This window comes from Manis pentadactyla, chromosome 4 (assembly GCF_030020395.1).
Source record: "Manis pentadactyla isolate mManPen7 chromosome 4, mManPen7.hap1, whole genome shotgun sequence".
Taxonomy (NCBI): domain Eukaryota; kingdom Metazoa; phylum Chordata; class Mammalia; order Pholidota; family Manidae; genus Manis; species Manis pentadactyla.
In genome coordinates, this window is record NC_080022.1 from 122,153,622 (window position 1) to 122,177,196 (window position 23,575).

Genomic DNA, 23,575 nt, shown 5'->3' on the forward strand with positions numbered 1-23,575 from the left:
ATGGATAAGTTAATGCTGTGTACATACTTTTTTGGTCTAAAAATGGATTTGAAACTCAGCTTCTGACATCTTGGAAAAAGTCTTTTCTCACTGCCTGTCACTTTTATCAAGTAATTGAGGCTAAATATATAAAGTTCCTTGTAAAGAAATCCTCTCTACAGGTGCTAATTACTAGTAGTGCAGAGATGTATTTTCACAACCAAGTTGAATAGGGCTGTTTCTGTGCATTCTTTTTACCCAGTGTGGGAAGTCCAACATCCTGTGGAGAGAACCAAAAACTAAATGAAAGGTTCTAGAGCCTTCTCCCCTTGAAGACCAGCACAGTGGAGTGCACCCTCCCATTGTAAGAGGGCCTGATAATGTCCCAGTTCTTAATATCTGGGCCAAACATTGTACTTAGGAGGCCTGGACGGCAGAATTTCAAAGATCTGACAAAGATAGAGGCTTTTCTAGGAAGTTACTTTTGTATGGTTTCTGTTTTATGGTACTTTGCCCCACCCCTCTGGCAAAGGAAACAGCTCCTCTCATATATCTCTTCAACTACATTTTCTAGACGTTTAGTTTCTGGTTTTTATTTCCTTTTTCCTCTGAGTCTAATTTCTTATTAGAATAAAATATTTAGCTCAGTACTGTAGGAAGCTGACATTTTAAGTTTCTTTGAGGAATATGATTTTCCCCCTCTCATTAGAATGCCAACTGAAAGGCTTATGGGGGCTGCCCCTCCGGTAGGGCTCCCCCAGATGGCCCCGTTTGGGCTCCTTCACGGCTCAGCTCAGAGCCTATACACTTTTAAGTGGTTTGGCCTAGAGCAGCTGGCTCACTCCCTTTAATCTTCCTTTCACCAAGTGAGTTTATGTCTCAGAGTTGTCTGAGCAGGAGACAACCACAAAAGCAGGGAGAATACAAAATTAACAATCATAAACTTTCAATTGAAACAGATACTGCATGGGAAGTGTCTTCTTCACTTCAATTTTTTTCTTGAACACATTATCTTGTTTTGATATGATAAAATTAACACATCTGAGTGCTACCTGTGAGACAGGCACAGCACTCAAAGTCTTCACAAGCATTATCTCATTTGATTCTCAAACCACCGGTGAGGTGGCTTCATGATGGTCTTCACTTTTGAGGTGGGGAAACAGGCCTTATGTAACTCGGCAGGGTCAGCCCGACTGGTGGGTGGAATGGTACAGCTGGGACTGGAACTCTGGTCTTTCTAAAGCAGAGTAAGTTCAGAAATTAGAGAAAATAGGGACTCTACCTCATGCCTTCAGACAACTTAAAATGTCTGTATTTCTTTCTACTTGTACAACTAGATATATATTATAGCACAAAGGTTTTTTTAAGTATTGTTAGATTCACAATTATTTTTTTATTTTTTGTGGGTTATATAATATTCAAGTGATTGTTCCATAAATTACCTAACTGTACTTGAAAATTGGGTTGCCTTTCTGTGTTTTTATTTTTTTGCTATTATAAATAATACTTCAGTAGCTTTCTGTCATACAGCTTTTCCTATATTTTTCAATTGTATCTGCCTATAGAATGGATTCTTTGATGTGGAATTACTGAGTAAAAGGGGCATGAACATTTCAGTGGCACTTGGTACATATTGCTAAATTACTCTCTATCAGTACTCTGTGTGAGTACCAGTTTAATTTTATCCTTTGCACCAATGACAGTACCATAAAAAAATAGGCAAAAGAGAACCCCTTTTTTTGTAATTTTGCATTTCTTTTAATATAGTCAGGCCGAATATTGTTTTCCCGTGTTTGTTTACAAGTTGTATTTTCTCTTTTGCTCATTTATCTTTTAGGACCTTAATGCCTTTTTTTTCTCCCTAATTTATATGGGTTTTTAATGAGATTTATTTGCCATACTTTTGTCCATTTTTTTCCCAGACTCTTGTTTACCTTTTTACAATGAGAGTTTTTTTAAAACATGCAGCCACTTAACATTTTTACATAGTCAAATCGGTCCTTTCTTTTTCTAACTCTTCTTACATTAGAGATCTAAGTTACCCTCTAAGTTCCCATCTAATTTTTACTTTGGTGGGTAATGTGAAAAGTGGACTTAAACTGACTTAAAAAAAATACTAAATAGTTTTTCCAATATCATTTATGAGCAATCTTTTCTGTTCTCTAATACCTTACAGTTTTGTCCTTTTATACCTTCAGCTCTTTATGTTAAAAGATTTTTCTGGTTTATTTATAGGAGCTGACTATTTCTGTGCCATTATCACACTGTGTTAATTTTTGTTGCTTTTATAATCTGTCAATAGAATGAGTTGTGTGGAATAATCTTGAATTAAAATAAGGGATTCATGAAGTGCGTGGGCTCTGGGGGCAGACTGCTCAGTCTTAACTTACTGTCCCTTAGTCTTATTATTTGGAAAGTGGAAATAGTAATAGTGTCTACCCCATGGTTATTCCAGTGAGGACATAAAAACTTAATTTAAAAAAACACTGGGAGAGTATTTGATGTGTATAGATATGTATTTCATATATGTATGTTTCTCATATAGAGTCAAATGTGTCATTGTTTCCCTTTGTGGCTTAAGACAACCTTTCATGTAATCTTGGGAGACAGAGATAACTATACATTTGACTCTATATATATTGAGAAACTTGGTACTTTAAAAGGCAAGTGACAGAGAAATATATGTGACACACATATCCCAGAGGATTACTATCCATTATAAATGAAGAATTCCCACAAATCAATTAGAAAAAGATAAATACATTAAAAAAGGACAAAGAATTTATAAACAGGCCACTTACATTTGTTTTTATAAATAAGCAATTTACAGAAGAATAAATATAGCTGATCAGTAAACATAATGTTCAGTGTCTGTAAGAACCAAGGGAATGCAGGTTCAAATACTAATGAAATATTGTTTTCCCTGCAACAGCTGAAATCATGAATAATACCCAGCATCAGTGAACACCTACAGAGATGGGCATGGGTAGTCCCAACTAACAGGAACAAGAATTAGGCTCTTTTGTATGACAATTTTACAAAATCTACCAAAATGCAAAATGTAAAGTAAACCTGTTTTTAAGCATATACAGTATAATTGCATGCACATGAACATTTTCATTATTTACATTAAGAAACCTAAACTCTGTGTGTGTGTGTGTGTATAAATTCATATTTTAAAAGTACTTCATATATAATATCAAGCTATTTACTATGTTGCCTCTTATGATGGCAGTAGAGGCAAGGTCTCTTCCACCTTTTGCTAGATATATTTCTATGTCAAATTTTGTGAGTCTGTATTTGTCTGTTATTTGTGTAAAATAAATAAACATGTTCTTCCAGGCAAGAAAATTCTAGGGAGCAGGACCCCCCCCATGGAAAGGTTCAGGACTGGGAAAGTACAGAGCAAATTTTAGGGAGAATGAGCATTTGGATGGGAGTCTTTTACGTTCTTTACAGGTTTAAACTTAATGTTTGAGGATAAGAACCAAGGAACTTGTTGAGAAAACTCAGCCCAAGAGGCATAGGGGAGAGTTGATTTGTTGACGAGCACTGATCTCTAAAGAGCTCCTATCCCTGTTTTTAGGCTGTGTCCCCGAAGGGGTGGTTCACAGACCCTGCCCCAGATGGGCTGTGCTCTTCACCTTCCTTTCCATCTGTGCTCATTATTCTGTCTTAAAAAGTGGTGACCAGTGTTCACAATAGCAGTGCATCCAGCTGCTCACCCAGCAGAGGCCTGGCGCCTGGTCCCAGGGCAGTGCACTCGTCCATGCGGATTTGGGGGTGAGCAGCAGAGCGAATGAGCCAGGCTCGTGGGAACAGCAAACACACCATCCAGCTCTTTACTCACTACCGACTGTTGCTGTGGGCAAGCTACCAACTGGGGAGCTGAGCTGGAAGGTGATAGAAGAGAGTCCCATTCAGATGGGCTTTGGGTGCAGAAGGGGCAGATGAACTGGGGCTCCTCTAGAAAGAGTGAGGGTGGGATGTCCATACCTCTTTGGGTTCCCCACCGTTGGCCACATCTGACCAGTTGGGATCTCACACTAATTCCATCACTTCAGTCTCTGGCGTTCTGCCCCCTTCCCTCCACCCCTACTGCCTCTTCTTCATTCATGTTGCTGGGACCACTGTTTCCCAGATTTCAGCCATTTAATTCTTCTCCATAGTTTCTGCCATAGCCAGATGCTATCACTTACTCATTGAATTGCCTAAAACTGGCTTACATTATTAAGGTATTTTAAAAGGAAACTTTGTGATGTACTGTAAACAAGAAACAATGAAATAATGCTAAAGTTAAAAATTAAAAATTTATCAGTAATGAAGGCAGAACTCTGTAACATGGTCTGTAAGGCTACAGGGCTGCTTTGATGACAAATGGATGCTATTTATGGAAGGAAATGTCTTAGGTTTAGATATTCAGCCAGTAGGAAGTGACTCTATTGTCCATGGATTCAGGACAAGGATGACGCAAGAAAGATGAGAGAAAGAGGAGGAGACTGGAAAGCATTTATTTATTTTGTGCAATCATGGAGTGAGTTAAGCCAGGGACAGGTGACAACAGGGGAGACAGAGGTCCCTCTGAGACAGCCTTCAGAGCTCACCTGGTATGGCAGGAAGGAGCAGAGCCCACGAGAGCCTGAAGCGTGGCCTAGCTAGTGGCCCCTGGGGAAGGGTTTATGCAGCAGATGGGAGGAGATCCTAGGGGCATAGTTTGAGTTGTAAATAAAAGTCTTTTACAGAGCCTGGGGACCTGAGAGCCTCTCTGGCTCCTACTGCCTATGGGGCCCTGATTGGTATCACTGATGAGGTCTGAGCACAAGTGAAGGGTTTCCGGAGTCCTGGCATCACCTGCACTGTGTGACAGCCTTCGCCGCATGGGGTCCCAGTGAAGTGCTGCAGCAGCTTCTGTGAACCACCTGGACTGCTGAGCACAGGGCATCTCCTTGCTGTCACCAGGGAGGGCTGGGCCCACTTGACGGGGTCAGAGTAGTGAGGGGCCTCCGCAAGGCCCCCCTTGTGTGCCAGCTCTCCAGCTCGGTGCCTTGGGGCCCCCTTGCTTGCCTCCCTGCAACCTCAGGGCCTTTGAGTCCCTTGAGCTTGCACCGTCTCACCGTCTCCAGCCAGACTCTTTCTTTCTCTGGCCCTGCTGGTCCCTCTGCCTGCCCATGTCCTTCCATTTCGTCTGTTGGTGCCTGCTATCCTGGAAACGTCTCTTCCTTACGGACCCTTTGCAGGCCTTCCTCTCTGACTTGGTCATACCTCCCCTCAGATAAGCACTATAGCTCTGTGTGACTGTCTTCAGCAGTTTTTCATAGAAATCTTGTATTCTCGGGACTATATGGTAGTCCCCTGCTCTAGACTGTGAGCCCAGGGTGAGCAGGGAATGTGTTTATGTTTACTCATCCCTGTGTGTGGTGCCCCCCATAGTGCCCGAGGCAGCAGGTGCTCTGAAAGGCTTGTTGAGTGAACAAATGGATGGAACAGCCCCCAGCTTGTCCAGTGTATACACGAGTGAGTTTCCATGGTTCCTTTTGCGCCTGACCTTTCTAGTCGCAGTGTGGCTAAGGACAGAGAATAAAGGGGTGTGCAGGAGAGGGGATGGGTAGCAGGGAGCTGCAGGGCATGCATGTGAACCATGGTGGGGGGGCCTTGGAGTCTATTCCAGGGGACATGGGGGCCTACTGGAGGATGTTGAGCAAAGGAGTGACAGGACCCAACCTGTATTTTAAAAGAAGTGCTGTGGGGACTCTCTTGTCCCCTCCTGGCGTGAGCCGGGAGCTCTGTCTTTTCACTTTATCTCTAAATAAAAGCCTTTACCTTGCTCTCCTATCTTAAGTGTTTGTGGAACTCATTCTTCAGCTTCGTGAACAAGAACCCCGGCATCATCTTTGGGGGCTCACCCGGGATAACCTCAGAGGTGAGTATCAGCATCTAAGCCTGCCTTTTCTTTCACTGTCCTTATAGAAGGAAGCCGTCTATGGCACACAACATCAGGCGCTCGTCAGCCATTTAAATGGGACTAGCCTAGCTGCCGATCTCAAAGTCTCCAGCGACAGGTTCCCCTGCATCTCCCTCAGTGGATCCCCCGTCTCCCTTGAGAGCCGGGAAAGTCAACTGAGTGGAGGCCAGGATTCCCTTTCAGAGGCATCTCCTGGGATGCGAGGGACTGAGGAAGGCCGTGGGCAACTGCGAGAGTCTAGGCTAAGGCTGCACTTCAGCAGCTTCTCAAAGGCCTGCGTGTCTGGAATCAGACCCCAAGGCCCAACTGGGTATCTGTGAGGAGTGTCTCTCTCTCTCTCTGTCTCTGACTTCCAGCCTGCTTCTTCAGGTCGCCCTGGCCTCAGTGAGGCAGGGGGCGTCCCTAACTCTCCCCTAACTTCATCAATTTCATGGAACCTGATGCTCACCACCGCAAGGTAGGAGACCTATGTTTCGCTCTTATTCCTGACTTAATGCTGCACTCTTTATTTCATAAAATGTGTCTGGGCACCCGTTAGCCACTTAAAAGATGATTAGCGTCGGCTACCAGTCTTAAGTCTCAGGTGAAAGGTTTCCTGGTGTCTGCCGCCTCTTGATCCCCCACCTCCGGACTGACGGGAATGTCGGGGAGGGGCTGAGCCAATTTCCTCAACTGCCTATAAAACCCCCTAGACAACGCACCACTACGGACTTTCTTGCCCCTCCTGGCGTGAGCCGGGAGCTCTGTCCTTTCACTTTATCTCTAAATAAAAGCCTGTACCTTGCTTTCCTAAAAAAAAAAAAAAGAAGTGCTGTGATAATAGGGATGAGCAAAGGTCGGAAGGGGATCCAGGTGGACTTGGATCTCCTAGCCAGAGATCTGATGGCATATAGCCATTCTGGTCATCAGGATCCCATTATTTGTTGCTTTGATCAATGAGCTAACTTTTCATAAAAGAGCCATGATGCAGCCCTAAGTTAATATACATGTAGAACTTTTAGATTAACCATTTGCTGTCCATGAGAGCCAGCACAGGTGGCCACGTGCAGTGGCAGAGGCTCTCTCCCCTCCCCCATGGGGCCTGCCCAAGAAACGCCCCATCCTGCCAGCCTGCTACTGTCTTCACAGACAGAAGGACAAGGAGGCACTCTGGCCTACTGAGCGAAGTCCAAACTCCCTAACCTGGCCTTCGGGTTCTCCACAGTCTGCTGCCAACCTTTCTCTGGGGTTGTTTTGCTCTGTTTCCCATAAACACTCACCTACTGCTGCCAAACCAAGCCACTCCAGTGCACATGCCCCATAATCGCACCTTCTCTGCGTTTGGATGTGCTTCTCACCTGAAGCCCTTTCTTCCAGTTTCCGCTGTCCCTTCCTCCCTTCATTCTGAGTAGTCTGAGTCCACTTGGGCATCTTAAACACAGAAGTTAATTTTCTTACAGTTCTGGAGGCTGGAAGTCCCAGACCAAGGTGTCAACAGGGCTGGTCTCTTTTGAGGCCTCACCCCTGGCTTTCATATGGCCGTCTTGCTCTTGTTTCTTCCACGGCCTTCTCTCTGTGCACATTGGTGTCCTAATCTCTTCTTATCACCAGCTGTTGAATTTGGACCCATCCAGTATGACCTCACTTCACCTTAATTATCTCTGTAAAGGCTCTGTCTCCAAATACAGTCACATTCTGAGGTACTGGGGGTTAGGACTTCAACATATGAATTTGTGGGACACCATTCAGCTCATAGCAGGGGTCTAGCTCAAATACCACTTCGTCCTCAAGCATCTCCCTGTCTTCATGCATCATAGCCCTTTTCCAGACTTCTTTCTAACACTCTGTCTTTTGGTGTTCATTCATCCATTCATTTGAAATGCCGGGAAACACTTACTGAGCACTCTCTGATGCTCACATCCCCAGGGGAAAAATATGGTGCCCTACCTGGCTGCTTAGGAGAGAGACAGACAATCCAGTTGTAGCAACTGCAGTGCAGCTGCCAGGTGCCAATGTTCAGGCCAGTGCTGGGTCAAAGCCAGCAGAAAGCTGACTGAGTGAGGGGATGCCTCAGCCCAGCCTTGAGTGGTGAATGGGTGCTAGCATGTGGAGGGCACAGTGAGACTACCTAACCAGGTGGGACAGTGTGTGTGAAGGCCTGGAGCTGTGAGGGATCCAGGTGCTTTGAAGGAGCTGCAAACAGTCCAGGACTGGAGACGTCTCTGCACTGGGTGTGTGAGAGAATGGTGAGAGGTGGGGCTGGAGAACTGGGGCCGGGGCTGGGTGTGAGGTCATGAGAAGCCTGGCATATGGAATTTGGTGTCTATCCTGAAAGGGGTGGTGGTGGTGGAAGGTTTTAAGAAAGGAAGGGACATGAGCAGGTGTGTGTTTAGAAACCTACTGGCAGCATGGTGCAGACAGTTGCCTTGGCCCTGGCTCTAGGTATGGAAACCAGTGGTAATTCTATTCCCAGTAATGCAAAGCACTGGAAATAAAGAGCAGAGGAAGATCCAGGAATCAGAGTGACAGGACTTGGTGACTGGCTAGATTCTGAGTCTTGGTAATTGCTGCCATTTTGAATGTGTGATTTGATGGTTTTTGCTAAATGTATGCACACATGAAACTGCCACTACAGTTAAGATATTGAACACTTCTATCACCCCAAAATGTTCCCTTTGTGTCCCTTTACAGGAAGTCCATTCCCAGCCCTGTACCCTGCCTGCTGGCCCGGCAAACACTGATCAACATTTGTCACTATACATTATTTTTGCCTCTTCTAGAATTTCGTATCAGTGGAACCATAAGCTGCGTGGTACTTTGTGTCTAGTTTCTTTCACTCAGCATAATGCTTATGTTGTTCTGTGTATCTAGTTTGTTCCTTTTATTGACAGGTGTGGATGTAGTATAATCCAATGAGCCATTTGCACCTGTGCATGTGTGTGGTGCCTCTGTACAGATTCTCCAGAGCTGCATTTTTTTTTTTAACATAGATGAACTGATGAGCTTTATTGACAGCACAGTATTCAAGGACTGTACTTCTGTCGGCCACCTGTGAATGAGTTTTTGGACCTCTAGACATTTAGGAAGGTAAGTCCCCAACTTGGCTGATCAGAGTTGCCCTTATTCAGTGAGAAGGGGAACTCACCCCTAATGGACTGAATCAAGACCCCAGGGAGAAACCCCAGGCATATGTGCTTTTAATCAGACTTTCAGGTAATTTTGATCAGCCAGGTTGGGGAACCACTGCTCCAGGTGACTCCATGGGAGCAGCAGCTGTGGAGTTATAACATTGCTAGTCCTGTCGGCTTATCACTGAGAGGCCATCTAGTCTGAACTCCTGGGTGACATTATTCTTTCTGAGTACTGACCACACCAATTTATCTGCCACAGGTCATTCTGGCCATTTTTTTTTCATCAATTTATCAAACATAAAATTCCTGAGCACTTATCAATGTAAAGCACTGATCTAGACCCTGTGCATAAATGCAGAAGTGAATCAGATTTGGCACTTAGGATTGGCACATGCAGTCATGTAAGAGAGGGCAATAAATGTAAGAATCACATAGGTAAAATGCTTGGAATTTAGAGGCACATCAAATAATTTCCAGCTTTTTATGGATGTGGGAAGGTGGTAGTCATATAAGTTATAGGAAGAAGTATATTTGACCAGGGCCTTGAAGGATGGATAAAGTTGTGCATAAAGGGAAGTGGCTGGGACAGGGCAGGGCAAGAGAGGGAGCATGAGGAAAGCAAGAGAACAGGCATGGAGGTGGGCCAGTCCATGCTGCGGGGAGCTGTGGGAGGCCCACTCAACTGGAGCATGGGAAGAATAAGGGGGCAGAGGAAGAGGTTGGCAGGGAGGGCTTGGGCCAGAGCGAGGAGAGCCTTGGGGTGTGTTCATTCAGCCCCCTTGAACTTTGGTGGATACGTATGGTGTGTAACCACTGCCACCATCAAGATTGACAACAGTTCCTGTCCCCCCCAAATTCCATTGTACCTCTTTATAGGTAGCCTCTTCAATATGTGTTTTTCAACAGATCAAGTTGTTAACTCAGTTCTGACACTATCTACCTGGAGAGAGTGCCAGGTCCCACAGGTGAGGGCTCAGTCCAATGAGACCACCCTCAGTTCAGATGCCCACAGGGCCAGGTTGTCACCTGCATTCTGGCCAATTTGCCAAAATCCAGAGGTTCCTACAACCCTGTCTCAGGTTCGATTTACTGGGTGGGAAGAACCTGCAAAACACGAAACTGATTGAGGACTTGATTCCTGCGTTTATAAGGAACTCACACAACTCAATAACACCAAAACACACAGCTCAGTTCAAGTGGGTCACCGAACTCCAAAAAACATCTTCATACTTTTACCAGTTTATTACAGAAGGTATTATAATGGATGCAGATGAAGAGGTTCATAGGGTGAGGTCCCCGGCCCTGGGAACCACCCATCTGTTTTCTCTCCCTGCAGCTTTACCTTGTCCCAAATGTTATATAAATGGAATCATATAGTAGGAAGCCCTTTGGGTTTGGCTTCTTTTCACTGGGCATAATGCATTTAAACTTCAACTTTGCATGTACCAGTAGTTCATTCTTTTTTTACTGGTAAATAGTTTTTCATTATTGTCAGGTTGTTTCCAGTTTTTGCTGTTGTGAACCAAGCTATGAATCAAGTTGTTATGAACATTCATATTACAAACGTTTTTGTAACCCAAATTTTCATTTCTCTTGGATAAATACTGGATTAAGTACATATTTAATTTTGTAAGAAATGGCTACACTCTTTTGCAAAGCAGCTGTACCATTTTGCATTTCTCCTAGCAGTGAATGACAGTTCTAGTTGTTCTGTATCCTCAGCACTCGATATTGTCTTGTTTTCTCCTTTTAATTTCTAGCCATTCTAGTTGATTATAATAATATCTCCTTGTGGTTTCAATTTGCATTTATTTATTACTTATTTACTTTCTTAACATAATGATGTTGAGCATCTTTTCACCTGCTTATTTGCCATCTTTGGCAAAGTGTCAGTTTAAACTTGTACTGCTTCTTACTGAGTTGTGTGAGTTCTTTATAAATGCAGGAATCAAGTCCTTAATCAGTTTTGTGTCTTGCAGGTGCTCCCCATCCAGTCTGTAGCTGGTCTTCTCATTTTCTTGACTATGTGTTTGTAAGAACTGAAGTTTTAAATTTGAAGACCAACTTACCAGGTTTTTTTTTTAAGAATTTATTTTGTGGATCATGCTTTCAGTGTTGTATGTAGGAAGTCTTTGCCTGACTCAAGGTCACAAAGATGATCTCCTCTTTTTCTAGCATTTTTCTAGTTTTATTTAGCTTTTATATTTAGCAATGATCCATCTTTAACATTTACTATGGAACAGATGCTGGGCCCAGAGCTATGGAACCAGAGGAATGAGAGAGTACTCTGCTCAAGGTTCATCTAGGCTGGGAGTTGAAGGGTGGAAGAAAAACAGGCAACAGAATGTAAGGGGTGCTGTGTTTGCTGATTGTGGTTGGGAAACAAGACTGTGCCCTGGACAAGAGGCCAGAAACTGAATTTAGCAAGGACTGTAGCAGTTAGGTTGAAAGTAGGAATTAGGGGTGGGAAGCCCATTGTTCTGGACACGGAGAGGCCTTTGGGAGGCCTGGATGATAGAGCGGCTGCCAGTCATTTGCTTCCTGGGGTCTGAGTGCAAGACGCCTGGCAGGAGTGGGCAGAACATGCAGTGTGCCTTATCCCGACGTGGAGAGAAGGTGGGGGCAGCTTTACCACATGGCTCATGCCAAGCTCTCTGAGGGACAGGGTACTGTCTTCACTGAAAGCCAGTCAGACACACTGTTTCACAGAGAACCCATCCTCAGGGGGCAGCCGCCATGCAGTTGCATAATCTCCAGCTCCCACCCTGGGGACAGATCAAGAGCTGTTGCCCTACTGCTGTTCCCTGGAGATTCACTCCTGAGGACTGTGCAAGGATGTGTCATGACAAGGTAATTGCAGGAGCAGCCTGCAACATTATCCCTCATATTTGTGGCTAATGTGTGTATGTAAAATTCAATACTAGAAGCATTTCATACTGGGGAAAGATAGGGCATATTTCAGGCACTGAATAAATTAACCCTGCAAAGCACAGCAGTTTGCTTTCATTAGCCAGCTGGCACTACAGGAAAATAGCTGGAGCCTGAGGATTAGGAAAGAATATTTCAGGAATGCAAAAACAAGAAATCAGTTGCATTCAGTGATTTAACTTAATCTGGTAACAATAAGGAAATCTCACAGTCTGTGTAAAGGGACAGACTTTGCCCCATTGCTCGAAAAGGGGGCCCACTATGATCCTGGGGCAGCCAGAGTGACAATCAGGTGTCAGTTAGGTCTGGGTACCCTCTGTGCCTGTAGAAGCTCCAGGGAACTTCTGTCTTCTCATTTCTTTCTGGCAATCCCATGAGTGAACACAGGCTGCTGACAGGCTCAACTGCTGTGCAACCCCCCCCCCCCCCCACTTCACCCTCCTCTGCCTGGCCAGGGCACTTTCTGGGATGGCTGCCCCTGCTATATCCACTGTACCCAAGGCCTTACTGCCCGATGTCCTCCAGACACCTCCCCACAGCTGCTGGGGCCACCAATGGGAGCCTTGCTGGCAAACTGCTACCTCCTCCCTACCCCTGGGCCCTGCCACCACCAGGTTTCTCTGTGGCTGGGAGGTGCCGGAGAGCCAAGTGTTCCATCCCAGAAACAGGGATACGATGGGAGTCCTCAGAATTTGCTTCGATGGTCTAACTCCTGCCTACACCCCTAGTCTCCTAGGATAGTAGTAGCAGTTCTGCCTGGAGGCTTTTCAGTTCTAGACAGACAGACTGCCAGGGCCCCTCCCCAGCCAGCCTCCTAACACACCTAAGGCACAACACTCAATGTGGGTGGGATCCAGCTGAGACCCTGAACTTCTCAACTCTCGTGACTTAGGGCTGCCTTTGCAGAATAATGTCTTTGTTATAGAAAATCCACTTCCCCCTGATGGGTGTCCTTCATGAGTCTCTCGGGAACCACAGGGCTCTGAAGGTGCCTTATCAGAGAAGACTACCATCACTGAGCAAGAAGCAGGAGAGAAACAAGAGACCTGTCTGCATTTTTTCCCCCTTAATTCCCTATTATTTCCCTATTATTCTTTATTTTACCAAGCTCAAAATTTAGTCTGGTAATTAAATTGCACCCCCTCTCCACCCTCCAGTACACACGCGCACGCACACACACTGACAGAAACTCGGCAAGACAGCTGGTCGTCTGCCGGGTGACCCCTCCCTCAGCATCCTGTGGGCACTGTCTCTGACGTGAGGTGCAGAAGAGTGATGAGGAACAGATAGAGATGAGCACGTATCTTCCAGGGGCAGAGAATTTAAATAGCCATGATTAGGTACTAAAGGGGAAATGTGCGTTTTGTGACCCACGGATGTGGCTGGCTGGGGGGCTTTTTACTGTGGCGACGGTCTCTGGTGTGTGGGAATCGGAAGTGGGTGTGGGTGGGATCAGCGCGTGTGGTCGGTGGACCTACCTCTCCACCCCGTGGATGGGGCTTTCATCACACATGGCCCTGTTTGCATCTGTGCTCAACAATGCTGGGGGCAGGATTTGTACCCTCCCTCCTGGGTCTCCCATGCAAGTGCACCGAAGCACGTGGGTGGAGGGCACAGACTTCTTCTGGGTGGGTAGGGCAGTGTGCCCTGCAGTTCTCACATTGTTCCTTGAGAAAATAGGACAGAGTGAGTCAGAACGGGCCTGCCTGTTGCCTTGGAAGCCTGGCCACTGATATCACAGTGCTGTGACTCTTGTCCCTCCTGACTTAGGAGCCCCAGTTAGAAACAACAAAACAGAAAAGGTTGAATCAAGAAAAGGCAGTTAGACTTGACACTAAATTATTGGGTCCCTAAATCTGTGGTTACCATCAGCTACCACTTACTAAAGTATCTGACATAAATTCATGTATTATTATGTTTCAATTAAGACATCTGAAATCTTAAACACCCTAAAAATGTGATACAAAACACAAAAAAATATTACTTACTATTACTGTGAAACTAGGATGTACACCAAAATTTTTAAAAGCCATCCTTTAGGAATAAATTCAGGAAATGAGATGAAGCAGTAGATACTCTTAGAGATTTGGTGTTGAATTAACATGTTTCTGAAGAATGTTATAAGTTAGATTCATTTTTATAATGCTAATGCTTATACATCAATATGAATATTATTTTTAAGATAATAATGCTGGAAGGCTCTGTATCTGTATCAATGGGTTTCTTGTCCTAAAAGCAGTTTTGGGATTGGATTTTTTCCCAACTGTTTAGACATTTATAAGTCTTACAGGAAATGGATCACCATAGCTTTATACTTCTATTTTGGTTTTGCCCATTAATTTAACATCTGCTTAGTGAATGATACCCATTTGCAGGGCTCTGAGCTGGGGCCTGTGCTCCTACCTAACGAGGGAGATCCCTGCATGAATTTCCTCAATGAAAGGCAGAATCTAAATACTCATTAGCTAATATTTGTTGAGCACATACTATGTGCCAGGTCCAGTGTAAATGCCTGGAACACCTTGATGAACAAGGGAGGTAAGGCCCTGCAGTCACCACCCTCCCTGGAGGTAGAGGGAGGCAGATAATCAATGACAATGATAGTTTGGAGATAAAGGCTCTAAAGGAATGAGCAGGGGGCTTGGCAGGGTAGCTACTCTAAACAGTGGGTGGAAAAGAGCTGGGGGAACATTCCAGGCCATTTATTATTATGTTTCAATTCATTTATTATTTATTATGTTTCAGTGTGAGGAACAGTGAGTTCAGAGCTCTGTAGAGAGCCAGCACAGCATTTCAAGGAGACACAAGTGCAGCCTCAGGGGAGAGCTGGGGACTGGGGTGGCCTGATGGCAGAAAGGCCATCTGGGGAGCTGCATCACCCAGGTGAGCAGAACAGGTGGACAGGGACAGGGAAGAGGAGCTCCTTCCCCAGAGACAGCCAGTCCCGGGACATTTGAGGTGGGAGTATCAGAAAGGGGAGAGTGCATCTGTAGAGGGAGGGCTCAGGGAAGGGCCAGGGGTGAATGCCCCAAGAGGAGAGCTGCTGGGCCAGAGGAGAGGCATAGGGTTTGGCTGCACAGCAGGTAAGCAGTGAACGTGGGTTGGCCTGTGCAGTCCTTTACTTTGGAGCAAGGAGGAGCAGCAGGCCAGTGGGGTGGCCTGGAGTGGCCCTGCCTGGGTCTGCATGGGGGTGAGCAAACTCCTGGGCCTCAGTTGTCACTGAATGTGAAGCGCAGGTGACAGCAGCCCCTTCACGGGCAGTTGGGAGCATTAGAGAAAGTGATCTGGGAATCGCTGACCCGTGCATACCTGGCACCCATCAGTGTTGATAAATGTTAGCTTAAAAATAAGTTAAAGTGAAGGGTTATAAGCAGAGAGTTACCATCCCAGCTGAACTTTCAGAAGTCTGTTAGGAACCCGGGGAGGGATGAGCCTCAGAAGGAATTTCTTATGGGAAAAGTAGGAGCTGCTGCTCAGGTGGGCGCTGGAGAAAATGCAGGCACTCTCAGGGCCCAGGCTGGGCAGCTGTGGGCTTGAAAACTGGGCCCCCCAGCAAGGATTCCAGGATGGGTCTGAGGTTTCTAGTCTGGGAGAGCAAGAGAAAGGCTGAGATGACAGAAATGGGGAAGCCATGGGGAGCTGGCTGCTTAGGGTCAGAGCTGTGCATGGTGCTAATGCTGGCTGCTCCCTGGCAAATGACAGGAGGTTGGCCCTGGAAGGCTCAGGGGCCAGCTGTGCAGGTAAGTTATCAGACAGGTCTCCAAGGCCTTAGGAGGCCCCCTAAACTGGGGGAAGTTCCTAAAGGGGAGACAGCTGAGCCCAGGTCAGAAGGTGGCATTGAAGTTAGCCAGGCCAAGGGGGCAGGGAGGGTGTCCTGAGCTTTCTCTATTTGCCCCCTATGTCTCCTGTCCAGCTCTGTCCACCAGTGACTAAACACTGCATCGGGGCCCCCTGCCTTCCTGGTGAGCTGGTGAGAGCACATGGGAGAGAGGGGAGGAAGAGGTTGAGGCCTTCCTTTCCCCAGCTGCCTCCCGGCAGGTTCTCCCTGGGTTGGCTGCCTGTTCTCCGCTCCAAGGCCACAGCTCTTCCTCAGCCCAGTGCTCTCTGCATTCCAACCGCTTCCTCTCACCTTCCCTTGCTGCTTTTCCAAACCCTGCCCACTCCCTTGTAAACATTTCCTTTCTGAGCTCTCCTCAGTTTCCCAGGTGATGTCCCAGGCAGAGGCACGGCCACGTGGGGGCAGGGGGTGGGGGGAGCCAGAGCAGGGACTCAATAAATAATGTGACTCAAGTTGCTTCCACCTAAATAGTTATGAAAGCCTCTGATTCCCTCCTTGTTCTGCTTTATTCCTATCACATTTTTAAAACTTGTAGTAAAATACACATAATTAAAATGTACCATCTTAACTCTATTTAAGTGGGCGTTTAGTGGCATTCAGTGCATGCACATTGCTATGCAGTCATCACCACCATCCATCTCCAGAACTTTTTTCACCTCTCTCACTGAAACTGTCCCCATTAAACCTTAATTCCCAGCCTCCCCTCCTCCAGCCCCTGGCAACCACTATTTACTTTGTTTCAATGAACTACTTTAGGTACCTCAGGATAAGTGGAATCATACATTGTCTTTTTCTGACTGGTTTATTTTACTTGGCATAATATTATCCTCAAGGTTCATCATGTTGCAGCATGTGTCAAATTTCCTTCCTTTTTAAGACTGAATAATATTCCATGGGATGTATGGACCACATTTTGTTTATCCATTCATCTATCAATAGACACTTGGGTTACTTCCATCTTTTGGCTATTGTGAATAATTCTGCTATGAACATGGGTGCACAGATCTCTCTTCCAGACTCTGCTTTCAATTACTTGGGAATATACCCAGAAGTGGATTGCTGGATCATACAAAAATTCTATTTTTTATTTTTTTGAAGAACTACGATACTGTTTTCCACAGCAGCTGCACCATTTCACACTTAAATTCCTTGCAACAGTGCACAAGGGTTTCATTGTCCACATCCTCAGCAACACTTATTATTTTCTCTTTTCTTGGTAATAGCCATCCTAATGGTGTGATGTAGTATCTCATTGTGGTCTTGATTCGCATTTCCCTAATAATTAATGATGTTGAGCATCTTTCATGTACTTAAGGCCATTTTTATATCTTCTTTGGAGAAATATATATTCAAGTCCTTTCTCCATTTTAAAATCAGATTTACTTTTGTTGTTGGGTTGTGGGGGTTCTTTAAATATTCCGGATATTAACCCTATCTAAGTCTTCTCAGGCTGCCATAACAAAGTACCAGAGACTGAGTGGCTTAAACAACATAAATTTGTATTTTACAATTCTGGAGGCTGGGAAGTCCAAGATGAGAGAGCTGGCTGGTGTTGAGCAGGTGAGAGCTCCTTCCTGGCCTGTAGATGTCTGCCTTCTTCTCACTCTGTCCTCACATAGACTTTCTTCAATACATGCACATGGATGAGATCTCTCTCCCTCTCTTAGTACTATCAGGTTAGGACCTCACCTTTTCGACCTCATTTATTCTTAATTTACCTCCTGAAAGCCCTGTACCCAAATACAATCACACTGGGGATTAGAGTTTAAACATATGAATTTGGCATGCAGGGACACAGTTCAGTCCACAGCAAACCCCTTATCCATGGGCTACCTTTTCACTCTGTTGATGTGTCCTTTGATTTAAAGAAGTTAAACATTTTGATATATCCAGTTTATCTATTTTTCTTTTTGTTGCCTATAGTTTTGGCCATATCTGAGAATTCATTGCCAAATCTAATGTCCTGAAGCTTTTCCCCTGTCTTCTAAGAGTTTTAAAGTTTTAGCTCTTATGTTTAGGTCTTTGATCTACTTTGAGTTAATTTTTGTGTATGGCATAAAGTAAGGATCCAACTTCATTCTTTTGAAAGTGGATACCCGATTTTCCCGGCACAGATCATTGAAAAGAGTGTCCTTCCCTGTGAATGGTCTTGGCACTGCATTATAGTTTTTATTCTTAGTGACTCTTCAATAGATCTTTCAAAACTATTTCTATAGAAAGAGCTCTTGAAGTATTTTATTTCTGTCTCCTTTTCTTCTGCCTTGGCTCATTCACTCTTTGATGTGAAGCCACATTTTAGGTAAGAAAACAACTGTTCATTAGTGGCCACCCAGCACTGTGGGATGCCAGCTTCTTGGTAAAGCTTTGGAGGCAGAAGGGTGGTCCAGGGCAGTGACTCTGAGTTCTTGGTCTCAATATAGCTCCCAGATTACAGCCTCTCTCTAGCGTTGTTGGCTTAGTGAGCAGACTCCCCCTCTGCTTCTTATTCCAGATTACCCCCTATTTGTTGTGGGTCTCTGCTTTGTGGCATCGTTTCATAGTTTCTGCAAGTTTTCTTTTTCTTTTCCATTTTTGAGGTTTGTTGTCAGGTTTGAGATGGTGGTGTCAGTGATGTACAAATGTTCTTTTCCATTTAGATTTTGTTTTATAACTTCTTGATTCTTGTTTTCTTTCAATGACTTCTTTGCTGGCAGGTTAGATGGCTTTCAGTTTGCCGTTTTTCTTCTGATACTGTGGAGATCTGTTCTTTCCCTTGTTTACTGGGAAGGAATCTAAGCTAATGGGATGATTTTTTCATCTCGAGCCCACAGGAAATAATAAGTTCTGAAGAGTTTCCTGTAGCCTCTAGCTGAAGTCTGGGATTCCCTCCATTGCTCCCAAATCAGATTTTCAGTGTTGGGAGACAAACCAGGTGCTGCTCTAAGAACCAGCATGCGAGGACTCATTCTTCCCCTAGAACTGAGTTTCTCAACCTTGACTACTGACACTGTAGGCCAGATACCTCTTTGCTGAGGGGATGGCCCCTTGGTTTGCAGGCTGTCCTGCAGCATCTCTGGCTCTGCCCAGTAGCAGCCCCCAAGTTGTGAGGAACAAAACATCCCCATAATTTGCCAGATATCCCCTGGGGGCAGAACCATTCCCCCACCCCCAACGCCCAGCCCGGTTTTGAGCTGCTACTGTTGAGGAGGTCAAGAGCAAGCTCAGCACATGTTCTAAAAAAGCCCTAACTGGTTATTTTCAATATGTTGTTCACTTACATTCTATTTCCTGCCGAGTCCCTTGGTGATTGAGCTATGTGAACAATCTTACTTTGTTAGTTCTCAGACTTGAATGCGTTAGCTTTCCGCTTCCCGGTGCTTATTGTACTTGCGGGTGAGACCTCAGCACCCTTTCCCACTCCCAGAGATGCTTGTTATTTTGTGATAGTCCAGAATGGTTTCCCAGTTGCCTTTCTGCTGTCTTGCCGAAAAAAGGTAATACTTCTGAGGCCTGGAACAACCCCCTATCACAGGCTCTAAAGGCAGCAAGCAGCGTAACTTGTTTTGAGGGAGCAGTAGAGGAGCAGGGGCTCTTTCCCCAGGGCTAAAAGCCTGGCCTCGCTGTGTTCCTAAAATAGCTGTTCCCTATTCCATCTTCCTCCTGCCTGTCCTTCTTTTCTACTTCGTGCCACAAACTTATGAATTACAGTTGAAATATAAGCCTTACACTATTCTGAGGCGGAAAGAAGCTTGGTAAGAAAATGTAAAGTTCGAAAGCTTGAGGAAAACACCCGTGAAAGACCCTGCACCATCCCTGTAGGAGCAGGTCCCTAGACTTCACTGTGATTCCTTGGTTAGTTTGATCCTTTGAGATGGTTGAGGAGGATTTTCAGAAATCAGGGAATTAATAATAGAAACTTTTCTTTTTCATCTTGTACTTGGCCAGAGCCCATCTATTTGTTTTCGGTTACTAATTCACATCCATAAAGCAAGTGTTATTCACCTGGCATTCACACCTGTGTTTATCTTTCAGCTCATAGTAGTAGTATTAAGGCTGGGGCCAATTCTAATGACTGTAACATATCTGCTCAGTGTTTATTTTCCTCTTTACCTTACCTCTTTTACATTTCCATATGAAAACAGGCTGCTTTGTGTACAAGAAGAGCGCTTTCCTTAAATCTGGATGTCTGTCTGGCTCCTGCTACAGAGCACAGATTTAATCGATCTACCACTGTGCACTGTTGAATTAATAAAGCAGAGCAGCCCTCCACTGAACACAGTAAACGGTGTTTGTCAGGAAGGCAGCTAATGTTTGTTGAGTGGCTTCTGTGTGCCATCGATATCCATGTTCTTCTCCATCTAAAGGTCTGTGAAGCAGGCACTAATAACTATTTTCTTGGATAAAGATGCTGAGAATCAGTGTCCAAAAAGCTTGCCTGAGTTCACACAGTAAACAGTGGAGCTGGGTTTGGACCAGAAGCATTGGATTCGAAAGCCTTCATGCTTTTCCATGGCAGCAAAGATCACTCAGAGTCCCGATCTATCCCTGGTATTAAAAAGCCACTTAAAAGTGGGCTCAAATCCTGGCTTCAAAACAACCTCTGTGATTCGGGCCACTCACTTAATCTCCCTGAGCCAAATGAAGTTCCCCATCTGAAAAATGGGGTGACACTTAAGCCTCATAGGGTTACAGTGAGGATTTTAGAGAGACCCCGCGAAAAACACTTAGCAGTGCCTCTTCAGGCTCTGAGTGGAACAGTGTGGCTGCTCTCGCGTCACTATTTACCATGTTTACATCATTAGCTGGTTCCCTGTTCAGACAGCCAGGCCAGCATGAGGCTGAGAGGAGGGGTGCACAGGAAGTGGACTGGGTGGAAGTTCTAAGAAAGCCGGGAGTGGGCTTCAGGGTACCTGCACGCCTTCCTGCAGGAGGTCTTCCTGGAAGTGGACAGAGAACAGGGCCACCGCAGGCCAAGCATCGTGGGTGGACACTCTGAGAACAAACCTTTCTAGGTCAGTTCCAGAAGAGCTCAGGGCTGGGTGTGGGCAGGCCAGGGAGAAGAGGCAGCCTTTGCAGGTGGGGCGGGTGATGGTTCATAATGTCCTAAGGCATGGAGGGTGGGAGCAGGGCACAATGCTGGCATTCTCCTGATTGGGGTGCTTTCCCAAGCACTAGCTCTCACTCTCCTGTCTGTCCCCTCTGCATTGATCCTGCAGAGCCCACTGATGCTGGGGTTCTTGTTTGTGGAGTCAAAGAGTGAACTTAGCAAACAGTCAAGGTAGGAGAGCCAGGGAGAGGCTTTTTTTAGAGATAAAGTGAGAGAACAGAACTCCCGGCTCATGCCAGGAGGAGACAAGAGAGCCCATAGTGGTGCATTGTCTAGGGGTTTTATAGGCAGTTGACATTTTTGGGAACCAGATAAAAGGCTTAGGGGTGTGGACTTGTTAAGTGGTCCCCTGAATATTAAAAATTAACTTAACACAAGAAGTTTACTGCTCTGATTTCTCCCTGCCGATACCAGCATCTTGGTCTGGGAGCATATCAAAAAGCCACCTGCCCAGCCCCCAAGGTGGGCTGAGGTATATGTCTGTTTGCTAAAGAGTAAGTTAAGAATCTTACTTCTTAAACTTCCTGGGTGTTAAAATGCAATCTTACCTTTAAGGTGGAATCCTTCCTGCCTTGTACTATATTGTTTACAGGTGGGTCTGCATGCTAAATTAGTTGCCCAGTTTGCGAATCACCTCATCAGATCCGAAGGAGGAAAGACAGCACATAGGCCTGGGCCTTTAGCATGCTGAGGTGAATCTTACACATGATTACAAATGATTAGCATAATAAAAACATGTGCTACTCTTCTTTATTGGGGAATATTAACTGATCTCACTGAAGAATGACTTTAGAGCTTAATGCTTAACACAGAGTTTTGGTAGGGGGTTTCCTTGCACGTAGTCACATTGCCCTGACTGTAAATATCCTGCCCTGCTTTTTCCGGAGGCCCTCACCCTATTCTGTCTAAGCCCATGGTCCCTGACTCACCATCACTGCTCCCAGCACCCCATCCCAGGCACTTTCCCTCCCTATAGGGCTCTCCTCCTGGACATTAATCATTTCATTTCTGTGTATTCTGATTCTGAAAGAAGGTGGAATTTGAAGGGAAGACCCTGGCTGGTGGATGGGTACAAAATAGAAGGCTTAGTCTTGGAAGACTACATGGGAAAAAAGAGTGAAAGGAGCCAGGAAAAGATAGCAGGGCCAACAAGAGGGGTCCAGAGAGAGAATTCTCAGGGTGCATTCATTTGGGGATGATTTGGTTGGGGTCAGAAGTTTCTAGGAGAGTAAAAAAGGTGTGATGGATATAAATGCGGTAACCCTAGGAATTCTGCCCCAGAGCAAGTAATGCATCAGGCTTTGAAAAGTTACTGCACATTTTTCAGGTGCACAGTCTAGAAGATTTGTCAGATTTGTTTCCAGAAAGAATTTTACATTTTGAGTTTGGACTGAGATGGCTTTTGTGTTATTTATTTATTTATTTATTTTTACCAAGGGCTTAGACTCCTGAAACATTGGGGGGAAGATAACAAGGAAAATTTATGTCCACTTCCTGCTGCTTTTCATCTTTATATTTTTCTTTCTTTTGAGAGTAAATAAAAGGCATTTCATTTCAATGTGACGTGTGGATTTTGGAAAATGTAAATGCATTGCAGGCTCACCTTATGTTTTCATAAGGTAGGCCCTGCAATGGTCATTTCTAAATAGTTGTAATTATAACATAAAAGGGTGCTTTGATTAAGCAGGTATTTTATTTAAGTCAAATCCATGAGTCAGACTGACATGTTACCGGTTGGTTCTGTGGTAACTGGTAAAATTAATCAGAAATTGTCTCCAAGAGTCACTCAGGCTATGTTAGTTCATTTTATGTTGGGAGTCCCAATAAAATTAGCTACCATGTGGTTCTTAACCTAGGAATTCTCCCATTGTTGCTGTGGAAACCAGCATTAAAAATTGTGGGTCAAGAAAGAAAAATAATTGGTGCTGAACATGAGTAAACTGCACAAGAAGTTAAGTTTTTAAAAAATACAAAATAAAAAAATAATCATGATACATGGAACCAAGCTGAGACTAGGAAGGTTCTGAATGAATCACATAATTGAAATCATGGATATTTTTTCTCAGAAACACTACAGAAAACACATTAAAAAGTCTTTAAATATGTATTTCCACCTGTAGCCGTGCCTACACAGCTGCCGGTGTAACAGTGCTGCAGAATGAGTCCCTGGAACAGGAACTGTGTGGCCCTGGCTGAGAGATAGTCAGTGGAAAGGTCTCCTCAACAGGAAAAAGAGGCAAGGACAGGAGGAGGTCACCACCTGAGCAAGGCTGGGGAGGCGGCCTATTGTCTTGCTCATAGGTGGCTAAGGCTGAGGGGACAGGAGGCCCAGGGCCACTTAGCACCAGCTATGATCCCTCAGAGACAGTTTGTTAGACCCCAGGTCCTGAGACTGTGGCCCCTGGAGTTAGCTGTCACCTACTGGGGTTTTGTAAAGTGCATTTTTCAGTTTGTTTCTTTGAAAGGATGGAGCATTGCCTTCGTTTTTGGTAATCTGTCTCACAGCCTTGTTCATTAGAGTTGGTAGGGAAGGCAGAGTCAGACTGGAGCTGGAGCAGACCCTGAAGGACAGTTAGTCCTGCCCCATTGTGCTACCCAGGGAAGAAACGGGCTCAGGCATTTAGAGAGGGCAGACTGGGCCTCAGAGATGACATCGTGGGATTGTGGGTCTG

The 23,575-nt window shown here is 45.1% G+C and overlaps 1 protein-coding gene across 11 annotated transcripts in view; it reads left to right on the forward strand.

Annotated features, from left to right (window-relative positions):
• Nucleotides 1-23,575, forward strand: part of SPECC1 (sperm antigen with calponin homology and coiled-coil domains 1) — a 296,321-nt gene that overhangs the window by 63,171 nt on the left and 209,575 nt on the right. The window lies entirely within an intron of this gene.